Source organism: Plecotus auritus (genome assembly GCF_963455305.1).
Source record: "Plecotus auritus genome assembly, chromosome: 4".
Taxonomy (NCBI): domain Eukaryota; kingdom Metazoa; phylum Chordata; class Mammalia; order Chiroptera; family Vespertilionidae; genus Plecotus; species Plecotus auritus.
The window spans coordinates 137,995,629-138,011,152 of NC_137775.1; positions in this window are offsets into that span (position 1 = coordinate 137,995,629).

The window sequence follows — 15,524 nt, forward strand, 5'->3', positions numbered from 1 at the left end:
CATCTGAAAGTAATATACTGTATGTCACCTGTAATTAAAAAAAAATTTATTTAAAAAAGAACAGTACCAAAACAAGCTACATGTTCAACCTGTGGAAGTTTATTGGTAAATTTAGGTATACTACAAAATGGAATGTTTTGCATATTTCAAAACTGGTTTTACTAGTATATTATTTAACTAGAGGCCCAATGCATGAAGGTTTGTGCAAGAATGGGCCTTCCTTCCCCTGGCTGCTGGCACTGCCTTCGCTCCGGCCGGGAGCAGCCTTTCTGTCTTCCCATGCTGTTCAGAGGCCTGGAGCTGCTAGGGCAGTGCGGAACACCTGCGTTGTCGCCATGGCGTTGACACGAGGGTCCCGCCCTGCCCCCAACCGCTCGGCGCCTCTGTATGCAAATTAACCCACCATCTTTGTTGGGTTAATTTGCATACTCACTCCTGATTGGCTGGTGGGCATTGTGAAGGTACAGTCAATTTGCATCTTTCTCTTTTATTAGTGTAGATAATACAGAAAATAGCTCTATTGACGTGGAAAATCATTTAGTACTAAGTAAAAAGTGTATCACTTTTAGTTCAAGATAATGGATTGAAGAAAATAATTTACCTCCCCTCACTCAAAAAAGAAGCAACTATTGGGCTATAAATATTGGCAAAGAAGCATAAAAGAGAAGGAATTAATATGGTTGCTGATTACTGGAAGGAACATATTAGCAACACAAGGTTTTATGCATTATTGAAACATCAAAGATGGCTATGGCCCAAATGAAATATAAATCAGAGTGGAGAGAGACACAGCTCAGTACAGGTAGGGGATAACAGTAGGTGAGGCTGCTCCATTTTGCAGAGTAACTCAGGTCCAAAGGAATATGGTCAGATTATGAGAAAGAACTTAACACAAGACAGTTGGTTGAAGAACTGTAATGACTGCTGAGTCAGAGCCTCCTTTCTAATCTCCACATGTATAAATGATACCATTGTAATTAGCTAGTTATTAATAATAAAGGAGAATCAAAGGGAGAAGCAAGACATTATAGGAATATCATTAGGGTAGCTTCATCAGGAAGTTGCAATTTTGCACACCCCATGGAACCACTGGCCTATTCCCTGCAAAACACTGGGGGAAAAGATTCAACAAAGGCAAGATAGACACATGCCCAGTAAAGTTGAGGTGACATAGGGAAGGTACTTGCCTGTCAATCAAACCTGGGGACAGAGATGGTTGGTCAGAATGGGCATGGCCACTGAAGCATGAGAAAAATTGGGAATACATAATTCTCTAAACAAAGGAGTTCACTCTTTCTTGTTGCTCTTGTTGTGCTTGACTCTTGCACTCTTGGCTTCCTTGTATTTGCCTGTGTTTCCTCCATAGCCATGTTGACCTGCGGACCCCACATGCAATAATGGACTAATGGACTGCAGAGGGAAACACAGGTAAGCTAGCCTGATGCTGGATTGGACTTGGCCCTACCATGGAAAGGAAACTCTGGACACTGACTCTGACTTTAGCTCTACTAAAGCCCCAGCTACACTTCTTCTATGGCATGACAAAAGGAAATGAGACTTTGGAAACTCAGGGATGTAATTCCATGCCAATAAAAATCACTCATTCTCCCATGTGAGTCTTAGAAAATTCTTTTTCTCAGGATATTGCAAGAAATCCACCCCCACTAGCAACTAGGAGATACAAGGACCTCTCCCCTCTGGTAATAGAGAAAGTCTATAACATGGAGCTGGAAAAACACCTTTCAAAGAAATGAAACAACCTAAGAGGGGGAATGGCTTTCAGAGAAGAGGTTCCCAGCCTGCTTATCTTAGAGTGAAGCCTGACAGTCCACACACCACACCCACAAACAGAGAGCCTGAGTCAGTCTTCTCATACAGTAAAGAGGCCACTTCTATCGGAGGAAATGTTAGTCAGTTACAGGTAATAATCAACATTGTTTATTCATAAATATTGGACAACCAAGTTATCAGCAGACATTTTTTTAAGAAAACAGCCATGGCAAAGACAAAGCTATAGATCTATCAAACCATTTTATTATCCTCTTGAGAGTATAAGAAAATGACATTTCCCAGCTCCTTGCACCTAGATGGGGCCAGAGGACTATTAGTTCTGAAGAGTGGAATGTGAGCAGCAACATGGTCCACTTCCAGACTTGACCAAAAACACCAAATCTTCCACACATGTTTCTCTTGTTTTCCACCTTTTGTGACAACCTTGGGGAAACCTTGGGTAGTGGTATCCCAGATCTCCAAGTCATCTCTCATAGGAGAGAGTTGCCCAGGTGAGCTTCCTGACTACAAAGATATGTATTGGCCTTTATGCAAAGATCAAAAACAAAATAAAGCACCAAATCAGGTTAAGCCACTAAGAATTGGGGGCTTGTTTGTTATAATAGGTATCATTAATTATTCTTACTTATGTAGTAACATGAACAGAAGAGATCAAAGTCATAAAATAGAATATTGACTCCAGAGGAAACATGTAATTCAGTGAAAAGTTAAGGATCTTAATTGAATTCTAAATCTCCTTTTTTGTCCTTTTCAGGAAAGTTTGAGGACATATTGTTTTCATTGATTAAGAGAAGGATAAAGTAAAGACAAATTTATAAAACAAATAATAATAGAAAGTTCATGGAAGTTAAAAATGATTACTTAAATGAAAATTCCAGGAGAAGAGCCTAAATATAGATTCCAAACACACACACACACACACACACACACACACACACACACACACACACTCACATGCACAAAGATGGCAAACATGAGAGGAAAAGTTAAGCACTAATGGGTAGGTATTTTTGACTTTTTTTTTTTATAAAGTGGTCACTATTCCAGCTTGAGTGAATGATCCTCATTACCAAAGGGAAATTTGGTGGCTGTTGCACAGTGGTGACAAGCAGGCTTCTGCCTGGAACCCAGAGCATTCTCTGGGGTGCCTCTGAGTGTTCCTCTGTCCAGTATTCCTACATAATGAAAACAACAGCAACCCAGGGAAGCTGGGACCCCACAGATGCAGAAGCTCTGGGAATGAAGGTGCCATTCATCAGATCACAAAATAACTCCATTCTGCTAAGGTGCTGGTAGAGGGCAGAGGGAAAGTGGAATGAGAAGAGGAAGAAATGTGACTGCAGGACCAGCTCAAAATGGTCCTGTTTAAAGAGATACTCAGTTGCTTTTCGAAGACAAAAACTGCAAGTCATCCAGCCAAAGCATGTACAGGGGAGAGAACTTTGACCTCCAGCTGTACCCAGAACCAAAGTCTACCCCCTCCCAAGGAACCAAAGGATCAAGACACAACCGGGACTAATGCTGGGTGCTGGGACCACAGAAGCCAAGGTCTATTGTCCAGAAAGATGCAGTGTTGATGCCCCTTTACCATAAGTAGTCAAGTTCCAAGGTCCTCCAATTAAAATTCACTCCATCAGCACTTCCACATACCTGCTCTCCTAACCCCTTAAAAAAATCTTAAACTAGTCCAGAGAGCAAGATGGAGCTGAGGCACCATTAAGTCTCCCATCTCCTCAATTGGCACCTTCTTGACCAATAAACCTTTCCTTATTCCAAATTTTGGCCTTTCGAAGAGTCAGGCACATGAACTTAGGTTTCAGTAATAGATGGTCACAATGACTATTAATTTAGACCTCATGACCAGCTACAGAAGTGAGGACTGAGGCAACCATGTTTTGTGCTATTTATATTTAGTGCTTTGCTTTCCTCCCTCCCTTGCAACATACTCATAATGGGAGGAGCCCTGGAATAGTAGCTCGAGTTTTAGGTTTCAGGTGGGTCCTACTCAAACCACTGTTCAGTAACCACCTTTTCTGATCCTTGGACTCCCATATCCAGCTGAACAATCTCTGTGGTCTCCACACACCAGCAGTGCATATTAGTAACATTGGCAGCTATAACAAGCAAACTTTAAACTTCATAATGGCACGACTGACCAGGGTAGAAGTTTACTTCCTGCTTGTATAAAGTCCTAAATGGGTGTTCCTGGTTGACGGGAATCACCTCTTCAGGGAATAATTTAGAGACCAAGGAGTTATTGTTGTTTTTCTCATCTTCTCTCTTCAAAATGTAACCTCCAAGATCTACTGTTCTGTATCAAGTCAGCAAAGAGAAAAGAGAACAAAGATAAAGCTTACCTGTCTATTAAATTTCTTGACTGGGAGATCATATAGTTATTTCTAATTGCAAACCCTGAAAGAAAGTAGTCACAGGACACTCTCTGGATTCTCTCCCTCCAGTTTTACTGTGTCTTTTCTGTTTCCTCAGTCTCCCCCTCCGCTGTCTCAGATTCCACACGAAATCCTCCAGATGGGCCTCCAAGCAACTCAGTCTTTTTCATCCTTCCTTTAAATATACATGTCTGTCAGTACTGAGGCCATATCTACGAATACATTATTTAGGATTCTTTTTAGGTTACACTCTTGTTTTATTAGTAGACTAGAAAGAAAGTGATCCATTAATATCTCAAATAAAACAAAAATAATTGTTACTGGATTTTACCAGAAGACTCCTGGGAAGCAAGCAGAAGGGTCCTGCCCCCAGGGAAAGTAACATTTATGACCATAATGGACTCTCTCTTTTCTGTCAAAATAGAAGTCTGGAAGATCCTGCCCTGAGGCCATCACCAATGGGTCTGATGTCATTACCCACCATGCTCCCACCAGAGTCACTGATGATGATGAGGCAGGAGACCTGAAGAAGTATAGCTGCCAGCCGACCCTCCTTTGATCAACATAATTTATTGGGAAGAAAGAGTGATCCCCTGGCTTGAGATGGGCGGTCAACATGACAACACACTAACTATCTGAACCAGGAAGTTCATGACCAACAGACTAACTCAGTGGAAACAAATGGACATTGACGTCCTTCACCCTGGAAAGACGTTTGCTGGGAAGGAATTTGAAAGGAGCTATATTATGGTACTTAAGACAGAAATTCAGGAAAAATTGGCCAAAATGTATAAGACTGCACTAGACGTCATCTTTGTGTTTAGATTCAGAACCTATTTTGGTGGTGGCAATACAACTGGCTTCGACAAGATTTATGATTCCTTGGATTACATACACAAAAATAAGTAAATGAACCAAAATATGGATTTTTAGGACATGGCCTGTATGAGAAGAAGACCTCAAGAACACAGAGAAAGGAACACAGGAACAGGACGAAGAAAGCCAGGTGGACTGCAAAGGCCAACGTTGGTGCTGCAAAAAGTGAGTTGAAAATGGGACAACAGAAGGAGTCAAGATTCTTCAGTGACTTTATCTGTGGTGACTATGGATTTTGCTTGAGAGGATTAATAAACTAAGAACTTTAAAAAACAAACAAAAAAAGAAATTGTGATCCCTTTGACTACTTTCTTTTTCCTTTGGTATCCTGAAATTTCCATCTACTTGCTATTCTAAAAGTAAACACAAACCCCTGACACTCAGTCCTTTATTATGTAAAGCAATTCAACCCTGCTCTAGCCCCCATACCCAAATAACAAATGCACGCAATACTCAGAAAAAAAGGGGGGGCATGGGAGGAGCATTTTTCTGTACCTGAGCATTCACAATGCAATCACCCTCACTCCAAATATCTTACCGACACATTTCCTCCAAACACAGCAAAAGTTCCCCAAGGAGAATTTTCAAACTGATGCCAAGAGGAAAAAAACCCAAAAACATTCTCTATCATATTATACTATTTCTACTGCTTGAATGTTGTCTCTCTGCCAACCAGAGTCTTAGCAGCCTTTTTTTTTTTTTCTTTTAAATTATTCAGCGGTATTTAGCAGATGGAAAAACTCTGGATCAGAGAAAGGCACACATCATAATTATACACAAACTCACCAGAGGCCCAACAAAAAGTCTTAAAGGCCTTAATTATTTATTTACAAAGACAAAATTGTTTCCATTTGGAAAAAAGGACTAAGTAACAAAACTGGTGAATATACTTCTTACTAACAAAGCAGATTAAGTAGGAATAGACACCTAGCAAAATAACTTCAATATAATCAATGTAACTATAGAAATTCCCTATTTTAAATAGTATTAAATCTACCAGCCTCACCACTACCATCATTACTGTTAAAACAAACAAACATACAAACAAACAAAAAACGGTGGGGGGAGTGTTTGGAAGATGCTTTATAAAAATGCTTACAGAATGAAATTTTGTTAGTATTCTTCTGGGTTGAATACTGAATGAATCAAAAGCATTCATCAAAAAATTGTTTTAGCTTTTCTAGTCCTTTGCCTTTTCATTTAAATTTTAGAGTGATCTTGTCTCTATTGGCAAAATCATGTTTGCTGGGAAGGAATTTGATAGGAGCTATATTATGGTTTGATATTATCATTACTATGTTGAGTCTTTCAATCCATGAACACAATATGTCTGCTACTTGTTTTTATAAATAAAATATGATTGGAATACAGCCCAATAAATTGATATCATTTACCATGAAAAAAAAGTTCACCAAAGAAGCTATCCTGAAATATTAAACTTTCTAGTCAAACAAGGAAACAAAAATAAAAATGGAATTAAATCTAACTCTTTTTTTATTCACCCTTTGAACTATTAGCAATTGCATGAAAAGTTATTGCAAATTATTAGATAGAAAAGTCCATAATGCTAACCCACTCTGCTAATTTATTTGAAGCCCCTTGCAAAATAGGTAGATTCTCATAGGCAACTTTGTTTACTCACCATGATTATCAATCTTCAGAGTAAAATGCCTGAAATGAAAATATGTTGCTGTGCCCCTTCCTAATTCCTACCAGAGTCAAATGAAGGAAAATGATGGTTCTTAGAGACCACTGGAAATGATCATTCCTTCTGCAATCTATAATTTGATCATGGATAATTATGTGATGTAACAATAGAATAATTAGACATGTTTCTCTATCTGTGTTTATGTGTGGCCTAGTCATGCCACATTTGCTAAATTATACTAGTATATATTTTTAATTTATCTTTATTGTTGAAAGTATTTCAGATGTCCCCCCTTTCCCCCATTAACCCCTTCTAGCCCACCCCCACCCCCCACCCCAGGCCTTCACCACCCTATTGTCTGAGTCCATGGGTTGTGCATACATGCATATAAGTTCTTTGATTAATCTCTTTTCACCCACTCACCTACCCTTGCTTTCCCTCTGAGATTCAACAGTCTTTTTCATGCTTCTGTGTCTCTGGATCTATTTTGTTCATCAGCTTATTTTGTTCTTTAGATTCCACATATGAGTGAGATTATGTGATACTTGTCTTTCCCCGATCCTTATTTTGCTTAGCATAATACTCTCCAGGTCCCTCTATGCTGTCTCAAAGGGTAAGAGATCATTCTTTTTTTACTGCTGCATCGTATTCATGGTGTAGATGTACCACAGCTTTTTTATCCACTGATCTACTGATGGGCACTTGGGCTGTTTCCAGATCTTAGCTATTTTAAATTGCTCTGCTGTGCACAGAGGGGTGCATATATTCTTTGTGATTGGTGTTTCAGGTCTCTTAGAATATGTTTCTAGAAGTGGGATCATTGAGTCAAATGGCAGTTCCATTTTTAATTTTTTGAGGAAACTCCATACTGTTTTCCATAGTGACTGCACTAGTCTGCATTCCCACCAGCAGTGTATTAGGGTTCCCTTTTCTCCGCATCCTCACCAGCACTTGTCATTTGTTGATTTGTTGATGGTAGCTGTTCTGACAGGTGTGAGGTAATACCTCAATGTTTTAATTTGCATCTCTGATGATTAGTGACTTTGAGCATTTTTCATATGTCTCTTGGCCACCGGTATATCCCCTTTGGAGAAGTGTCTATTTAGGTCCTTTGTCCATTTTTTAATTGGATTGTTTGCCTTCCTTTTGTTAAGTTTTATGAGTTCCTTATTTATTTTGGATACTAACCCCTAAATTATATTTTAAATGACCTATTAAAATTAGGCAACTCTGTAAATGTCATGGCTAGGGATGATTTAGATAATTGCAAAGGAACTCAAGATGATACTTTAGTTTCCTTCCTAATACTGAAAAAGTAATTCAATAACAACTTTTATACTCAATTATTTCAATAGACCCTGTTGGAAAATGTGTAAGTGAACTTGATTTGGAAAGCATTATGGAGCATATAATCCTGGGGAAGAGAAAGACATTTCCCCAAAATGACAAAAGTAAATACATATTTATAAACTAAGATGAATATAATGAAAGAAAAAGCACAATGAGTGAGTATAATATGATTTCAGAAGGTTTTCCTGAAACAGCAATCTGTAAGCTGAGATTTTGTTTTACATTTTGGTGCACCATACATAACATAATATTTATAATTTTAACCACGATTTAATGGTATTAAGTATGTTCTGAAAGCTGTGAACCATGACCTTTACCCAAAACATTTTCATCTTCCCCAACAAAAACTCTGTTTCCATTAAACAATAATTATCCATCTCTTTCAGCCCCTGATAGCCTCTATTCTATTTTCTATCACTATTAATTTGCTTATTCTAAGTACCTCATAAAACCAAACTTATACATTATTTGTCCTACATCTGGCTTATTTCACTAAGCAATAATAGTTTTCAAGGCCCAGCCATGTTGTAGCATATATCAAAATGTTATTCCCCTTTCTGGTTGAATAATATTCCATTATATGTATATATCACATTCTGTTTATCCAGTCATCTGTTGATGGACATTTGGGTTGTTACCACCCTTTGGCTATTGTGAATAATGCTGCTGTGAACGTAGAAGTACAAATATCTGCTCTAGACCATGCTTTCAATTCTTTTGGAATCACACCTAAGAGTGAGAGTGCTGGGTCATGTGGTAATTCTATGTTTAACTTTTTAGAAAATGATTAAACTGTTTTCCACAGCTGCTGCACCATGTTACATTCCCACCAACAATACATGAGAGTTCTAATTTCTCTACATCTGCAGCGAAACGTGTTATTTTCCATTTTTAAATCATAGCCATCCTAGTAAGTGTGAAGTGGCATCTCATTGTGGTTTGGATTTACATGAGCATATTTGGTCATTTATGTATCTTCATTGGAGAACTGTCTAGTCAAGTCTTTTGCCCATTTTTGAATTGGGCTTTTAATTTTCATTTTTTATTTTTAGGAGGTTTTTTAAAAATATATTCTGGATATTAATCACTTATCAGATATATAATAGGCAAATAATTTCTCCCATTTTGTGAGTTGGCTTTTTGATTTCTTGATAATACCCTTTAATGCACAAAAGTTCTTAATTTTTATTAAGTCATATTTTTTGCTTTTGGTGCTGGTGCTTTTGGTGGTATATCTGTGAAATCATTGCCAAACTCAATGCCATGAAGATTTTCCCCAATGTTTTTTTTCCAGGAGTTTTATAATTTTACTCATAAGGTTAGGTCTTTGACCCATTTTGAGTTAAGTTTTGTTTATAGTGTTAGGTCAGGATTCAACCTCCAGTTTTTCCAGGAGTACCATCTATTCAAGTCTGTCCTTTCCTCATTCAATGGTCTTGGAACACTAGCCAAAAAATCAAATGACCATATATTTCAGGGTTTATTTCTGGGCTATGAGCTGAGATTTAAAGAATAAACAGGAGTTAAATAGATGACAAAAGAGAGAAAAGTCCCTCTAAGTAGAATGATGAGTTTGAGCCACAAAAGTAAGTAGTAACTTTCTTCTCCAGGAATGTAGCATGAATATCTCATTCTCCTATTTCTCTTACACATGATGCATTAAATTAATCTCTCATTATAAATCTCTTTTCGGGCGAGGGGGAGATTCTGAGTTATGTTCTCAGAATAACACAGGGTGGCACTAAATCCAATCTCCTTATTATCTTGTAACCAGTGTTAGTCATAAGTATGCCACTTTTTTTTTCTAGTATCCAACAGGTAGCAGTGATTCATGAAAGCACAATTTACAAGGTCAAACATTAATTCCCATAGGTAGTCCAGAACAAAATTACAAGGAGGAAGAACCTAATTATCTATTAACTAGTGAAGCCCACCTTGTCCATAATACAATTAGTAATTACACTATTATAAAGAGTAGCTTTAGAAAAACTCCTTCTAGGCAATTAAAAGGTTTGTGGGCAGGAAGAAAGGGAAAGTTGGTGATGTCTGAAGTGATTTCATGAGAGTAAACATGGGAAATTTCTGTAATTTATATTAGTTTTATTTAACATCTTACATTATCTGTCAAATGTTTCTGCTTTATTAATCTACTTTGAAGGAAAAGAATGAATGTGACCCCAGTAAGAAATGTACTCTATCTTGCAATATGAAAATAAATAATTTCATGTTTTCATTTAGAGTGATTAATGTTTTTAAGCCTATATTTTTGTTGAACTTGAATGTGATGACACCATGATTTGTTTAAATCATCTCCCACTTTCGCACCACATTCCTTTGGGTTTATAATAAATAAAAAGTGAGCTCATTTTTTAGTTTTCTCTTTTCATGATTGCTGCTTTAGCTATACAAAGACTCAGGTGAAGCATTGAAATTATTGCTTGTAAGATCCTAGTCAATTTTATAGACATGTCAACATTGTCTTCCCATTTCTCCTTACATTGTGGAGAGGTAAGGAAAGAGAGATAGAAGAGGAGAGATCAGAAACGGGGGGGGGGGGGGGGGAGATGGTAATGTCCTTCTTCCAATTATACGTGCGTGTGTTTGTGTGCGTGTGTTTAAACTCCATGTTTAAATATTTCAAAATTATATATTTAATTTTAACAGTATTATTTAGTACTGTCATTAATAGTCCCATTTTTATTTAAGAAATGAAAGGGTCTAATGTACCCCCCACCAATACTGTCTCATTGATATAAGCATTTCTAGAAATGCAAAAGTGAGCCTTTTGGTTGCTTGCTACATGAAGACATTTCACAACATACTTATTCCATTGACTTACCATAGAAGTTATTCTAGAATATTATGCCCATTAGGACATTGTACTGTACTTGGTTTGAAATCTGTCACTTTAATTATGCTTTCCATATTTTAATGCTTTCTTGTTGTCTTTTATTATTTTGCCTTCGGATGAATGAACTATATCCATTTGCTTTTATCTTTTATCTGTGATTTGTAAGGTTAACACCCAATTTTAAAGATAATCTTACATGATTATCTTAAAACATTAAAATTCTTTTTACTCAATTATTCCAACAATAACCATTGACTTCCTTTGATGGAAGTCAAAGAAGCTAACATTGCTGACCTCCCCATCTTTGCTATTTCCCTTTGTACTATGCTAATCTGAAGTTAAAATATCCTTTTAAAAAACTTTTTTTAGTGTTTACATTAAGCATTTTACCTTTACTCCCACAATTACCCTCAATTACTTAATTTTCCTCTTTTTATTGCTTAGTAATTTGCAGGTTTGCATTTTTTTATTTTATTTATCCTATAATTTTAGATCGTTTTTGGTGATTATAACCACTTTTCCTCAATCACAATTTCCCTAATGAAGAATACAATTGCTTATTCATCTCTTAATTGCTCAGAGTACATTTGCAAGTCTTACTGGAAAACAGACTTGAGTGGTAAATGTTCTAAGAATTTGCAGATCTGAGAATGACTTTATCTTACTTTTGAAAAGAATAAGCACTTGGCTGGGGATATAATATTTGAGTCTATACCCAATAGGGAAGTATGAAGCTACAGGTAATAACAACAACAACAAATCACAATTACAAGCGTTTATTTTTCTTGTGTAACAAGAAGTGTATGTGGTTGCTGGTTTGGGCTCAGCTGCCAATATGGCCATCACGTCTATGGTAGGCAGAATAATGGTTCCCCAAAATATCCACATTCTAATTCTTAGAATCTGTTGTGTTAGTTGACATGATAAAGGGGAATTAAGATTGCAGAAGAATTGAGGTTGCTAAGGAACTGACCTTGAGAGGTCAAGATCATCCTGGATTATCTAGATGGGCCCAATATAATCACAAGGGTCCTTATATGTGGAGAGGGAGGCTGACTTCTTTACCTAACATTTGAAGACAGAGAAAGTTGAGTTAATTAAGGAAAGCAGTGACCTCTAGAGGTCACACTAGAAAAGAAAGTCGAACATTCTCCTAGAAGCCCCCAGAAGGAAAACAGTCCTGCCTACACCTTCATTTTTTTGAGCCCAGTTATATGCATTTCACACTTCCGACCTCCAGACCTGTAAGATAATACATTTGTGTTGTTTTCAGCCACTATATTTTTTTGTGGCATTGAAGAAACCAGTTCAATATCTCAGGGATGACTACAAAGCAAGACAAAGAAGAGAGGACCACATCAGCCAAATCAGAGTGTTGTTTTTTTTATCAGAAATCAAGTCCCCCCAACAGAATTCTCTTTTCTTCTGGTGAAACAGAATTAGGTCCAGTATCCACTTCTAGCTGAAAGAAAGACTAGGAGGGCAATTATTTAGCATCTCAGCCTCAATATTCTGGGTAGCCAAGGACAAGAGTTGAGAATGGCTTTTCAGAAGCTGATCAATAATGTTTTATCCTTTTCTCCTGAAATCCTAAATTATTAATTAATCAGTGCCCTAGAGAAGAAATATGAATGCATTTTGATTTTTAACTCCTGAGTGGATGTGTAAATTTATAAGGTATTGACTGAAAAACTTTTTCCAAAATATATCTTGGCATTGATTTTTACATATCAGTTTTGCTTAGAAGATGGCAAAGCCTCTACATTTTCAGTTTCATGACTTTTTGAGTGAGTTTAACTATTTAATAAATATTTATTAAATACTTAATATGTACCAGATGCTAAAATAATTTTTTTATTTTTTATTTTTCTTTTTTTTCCTTTTGTGTATTTGCTCTTTCTTATTCTGAAAGTATTTTCATTTTAAGGTTAAAATTCCCTATTTTAATTTCAGGCCTTTTACCTTTTCTGTTATTTAAAAATTAATCTATTCATGTCTCACATCTTGTATGTCTTCCCAGGCTCATGTTATATTTCACTAGTTTATTATATTTCACTGTTTTATTTTTTCCCAGAGTTTTGTCATTTTTTTCTTTCTACATGACTGATGTTTTATTATGGCTATTGTACTTTCTTTTCTTTTTTTCATTGCCTTTTATTCCAACCTTTAAAAATAGTTTTCATATCTGCTTTTACTAGTAACTCTCTAAGAATTTAAGTGGAACTTTTTCTTAAAACTTTTACATCTTGACTCCATTTCCACGTGGCCTCATATTTTTAAAACATCCCAAGTTTTATTGCTGTTGTTGCTAACTCATGCTTGATGTTGACTTGTTCCCTTTCATATTGGTGCTTAAAAGTCTTATGGGGTAGATTCTAGAATCTCGTAAGAATGGAGAGAGAGAAGGGAACGTCCGGCAGTTGAAGAACAAGGAAATGGTACAGCCACATCCAGAGCAAGAGGCAGATCTTGGAGCAAGGCAAGTCACCCTCCTCTTTGGAGGGATGTGAATGTTTTCAAAGAACACTATCTGGGACCAGAGCTGGAGAACATAATAGCATTTGACAGAAGAACAGCTCATGGGACCACTTGCTCTATGTGGTACATCATTGTATCTCCTGTCTGGATCTGAAGGGAGCTGACACAGCACAGAGAAGAGAAACAGCAGAGTGGAGTGGAGCACTTATCAACCCTGTCCTGCCAAACTCTTATTAAGATCAAGGATGTTTTCAACTCTTATTGTTTATATGAGTAACTGCACAAGGTTTGTTATTTTTCTTTTGAGTTGGTGTCATAGTTATTTTAGTGAGAGAAGGCTTCTGTCATTTCCATTCATTCTACTAACCTCCTGGGAATCATCTTTGAAGATTAAAAAAAAAGAAAAAAGTATTAAAGATGATGGTCCCAAAGGGGGAGGGGTGGGAATACCAGCAAGGAATCCTATGAAAAGCCTTCATCTTTGTAGATTGCAGGAAAAGATATAGATAAGTGTGATCAACCAGAGGCTGCTGGTTACCTGTCTAATATTCTTTCTCTCCTCTTACTAACCAAAGTTTAATTTTATTTGGTGCAACATGCAATTTTCAGTCCCTTTCAGATAGGGGTCACCATATGACACAGTCTTGGCCAATAATATATAAGGATATGTCACAGGGTGGAGCTTCCAGAAAGGTTCTTTAAATGGTGCCAACTCAGCTGAAGCTATGCCCTGTATTCTGTGCCTATCTCCTTTTTCTTGAGTGAAACTAATAGACATTATAGCTGGAACTCTGGCTGACAAGCTGAAAACCAGGGAACAAGGCCTCACCCTAAAGAGGGAGAGCAGAAACCCCAGTCTCAGACCTGGGCTTCCATAGCAGTCCTAAGTTACTCAATTTGTTAAAACCACTGTTATACAACTTTTGTTACATGCAGCTGACTGTCAATATCTAACTGATAAAACATTCTGTTATGAGAGAAGAGCTTTCCTCTGTCTCTCTGTGCACTAACACTTCCGGATGTCTTTTCCTTATTGCTTGGTTAAAGTCATGTCAAAATGTAGCCTCTCCTGGGTCAATTCAAAGGTCGCTCATGTTCATCAAGCATCCAGGATTTCAATCGCTATTGGTCTACAAATCAGTGGCAAACTAAGTTTGTCCTCAAAACAAACCAGTACTATAGGAGAAGACTAGAATACGCTCTAGAAGTTTCAAAACAGAAAAAAAAAAAAGGTTCAGTTGTATAAATGAGCATCTGACACTTTTATTGGACAAAATGCTTGGAGATCAGACACCAGCTTTAGGGAAGTCAGGCCTGGCCTAAAAGCCCTAGAACTTTCAGCCAGTTCAGGTAAAGGCCTGGACCCCTGCGAGGTTGTACAGTTGGTGATATAATTAATGTTATGGAATGAGATATTTGGGGGCTTAGCAAATTTCTTTATTGCTTTTTACTAGAATTCTTATCACTGAAGTTACTTATAAAGTTCCATGTTTATAATAACATCAGCTTACATTAGCCATTCTAAAGGGAAATAAGGAAGAAGGCAATTGCACACCCTTGGGGAGGGATAGATGCTGAAGAGAGAAAAGCCCAAGGAGGCAAAAAACAGAAAAAAAAAAAAAAGCAGAACCAATCAGAGACATCCCAAACCACCTGGAGTTTTTCTGCACAGGAGCTTCTTTATGGCTCCAAATTTACATTATAGGTGGTTGCATCCCAAGACAATGAATTCTATGAGCCACAAACTTTGTCCTGCCTTTCAATATTGTTATATTTTATTTACTTATTCTCTAACACTTCTAAGTACGTAATAGGTGCCAGTTACTGAACAAATTGTAGCAAAAATTTATGTTCAACTTGAACAAGGAATTCATTACTTGGCTTTTTAATAGCTGCAGAGAGCAGCATAACTTAGTAATGCATTCTGTGCTATCCACCTACCTTTCAAATCCACTTTGATAACACATAGGAAATTATGATACAGGGCCAATTATAATTGCAAATGTAAACCTCTTTGCCTCCAGAGTACAATGGAGCTTTCTTTGAAAACTGAATGCCTCTCAAATTTTATCAACCAAAGAAAAATAACTAATTACATAAGCCTTGGACAACAAAAACTTAATTTCATATTATAGGCACC